Raw genomic sequence first — 2443 nt, 5'->3', positions numbered from 1 at the left:
TTTCAATAGAAATACTATTTCTAATAGAAAGTTATCGACATTTATAAATTTGCAATTTATATGTCAACTTTTTATTTATGAACAAAAACGAATCTTATTTTCTTGATTTTAAAAGTCAAGATGTCGTTTTAATGTGTTTAAATATATTTCTGTTTCAGGTGAGTTACTATGAGCTTTCGAGTATTTTCTTTCCTATAATGTCATTCAAGATAAGAGGTAAGATACAATTTCTTTCTAATATCAAATTTCATTAATCGAGATTTCCACTTTGCATTTTATAGGAAATCAATTTTTTCAAACTAAATTAGAGAGAATTAAAGTAAAAATATTTCGAACTTTTGCTTATTCGTATTATTTTTATACTTTATGCAACTATACCGTACATCTTTATTGATTTAGCTTAGAAACTACAATATAACAAAATTTGATGCAGAAACGAAATATAAACTGTCTACTTTACATGTGTTCGTACATGTATATATATATATATATATATATTTATTTATTTATATAAAACATGTAAAATCGATTACTCGTATATATTGAAGTTAAGTATTGTCGCAATGCGAACTGATTTCCTAGCTGCAATTATTTCGTAAGTAGTTGTTGTTACACGTTTTCGCATCTGTGTATATCACGAGATTAATTGTGTAATAGTAAGGGTATAATTTAATATGCATTATAAATACTCAAGTATTTAAACAAGTATAATAAAAAGTAAGAAGTAAAAAGTTAAATAGCGCGCGTAAAATGCAGAACTGTAATTTTCTAGTAAGATAAATTTATAACAATTATAACTGCGGAGATCTTGATATCTAACGCGCGAAATATCGACCGTCTAAAATGGATATAAATAAACAATAAAATATTCGATATTTATATAATAATAGAAATTTAATCAACAACATTATTAACTAGTCAACTACGCTAACAAATGCAGTTTTATAATTAAAAATACTAAAATCATTGATTTAAAAAAATTCAATTTATTTCTTAATTGAAATTCTGTTCGGATAAAAAAAAAAAGATTATTCGGATCAACAATATTTGTTTAAGAATAGTGTTGTAACAAGTACAGATGCAAAATATGAAATACCTTGATACTTCACAGAATTCTTTTGATTGTCTGTGATTAGTGCAATATTTTTCTATTTCGTGAAGAATGGATCGCGCGTACTCGATGCCCACGAACTTACTGAGCTCTCGTGCTGAAAGTTGTACTGTTGTAAAACGACCTGCCGATCTCTCTCTCTTTCTGTTCTTCTCCCCACCTACATTTAACTGTAGCTGCACACACCGGGATACGGGATACATTCTGAACTTTTTCTTCTCTTCATATCAATTTTCCAGTCATTATTTCGATAAAGTAGGAAGTATAAATTGGACTATGGCAATACAGTGTGATATTATCTTAAATTTCGAAACTCTAATAAATGATCTTACGCGTTTTCACAGATAAGTATACTTTTTACTATCAAACAACATTCATATCAGATTTAAGTGCAATTAACCTTATATTTGACGTAACTATATGTAAAGTTTATTTGTAAAAATCAAAAGAAATAGAAATCCAGCTTTGTTACATTCATGTTGTGTGCACCAAAATGGGTTTGATGTTTATTAGCGGAAAGTTGTTACGTTTGGTAACAGTGTGTTCTCTCTCTTGTCGAGAGAGTAACCAACCGATGTCGGTTTTCTTTCACTCTCCCGCTCTAAAGAGTTCACGCACCTTTATCATTCTTGGATGCGCATTAGAGTTTCCTGCAGGAGTGCAGCAAGTAATTATAGCTTGATAAAATGAAATATGAAATTTGAAATTGTAGATAGACAAAATTATTATTTAACTTATACGCGTAAATAATTTTATTAAATTGAATGCAATAAAATGCAACGGTGTTTAAGAAAATTGCTTAAATAAGAATAGAATAAAAGAAATACTATATGGTCTTATAAACGTTTTAAATTTCTAGAAAATAATCTTATCTGTATTTTAATATATCTTATTTTATTTTTAATACAAGGAAAGTAAAATATACATTTTGGTATTTTATTAAAAAAAAAAAATATTTTTTACATAAATATATCAAAATTCATATAAAACATTATTTAAAATAGTAAATAGAAAAATTAAGAAAATAGAAATAGCATTTATTACTATATAAAATATTTATATTTGTAATTATAATTACAATTATAGTTACAAGGAATACGACAATTATAATTTTCGAAGAATATAAAACATTGTAGAAAATTCTTAGAAGGAAACTATAATTACGCATTATATTTGTTTTCTCTATTCCTTAACCTTTATCATCTATTTTCTATCTAATAGTTTATCTACTAAGTAAAACATGATCGAAAAAATGCCAGACGTGATTATATATACATATATAAATATGTACGTTTATAATATACATAAATATATATATTTATATATATTTAT

The 2443-nt window shown here is 25.8% G+C and overlaps 1 protein-coding gene across 1 annotated transcript in view; it reads right to left on the bottom strand.

Annotated features, from left to right (window-relative positions):
* The window catches only part of LOC108746757 (putative fatty acyl-CoA reductase CG5065), an 11779-nt gene extending 10570 nt beyond the window's left edge, over positions 1-1209 (bottom strand). The window contains exon 1 of the mRNA XM_018483701.1: positions 1097-1209. The gene's annotated coding sequence lies outside the window, so the exon portion shown is untranslated. The remainder of the gene's footprint in view (positions 1-1096) is intronic.
* Positions 1210-2443: the final 1234 nt, after the last annotated feature.

This window comes from Trachymyrmex septentrionalis, unplaced genomic scaffold (genome assembly GCF_001594115.1).
Source record: "Trachymyrmex septentrionalis isolate Tsep2-gDNA-1 unplaced genomic scaffold, Tsep1.0 scaffold19, whole genome shotgun sequence".
Classification (NCBI taxonomy): domain Eukaryota; kingdom Metazoa; phylum Arthropoda; class Insecta; order Hymenoptera; family Formicidae; genus Trachymyrmex; species Trachymyrmex septentrionalis.
Note: the sequence above shows the minus strand (reverse complement) of the source record. Positions and strands in the feature narration are given on the sequence as shown.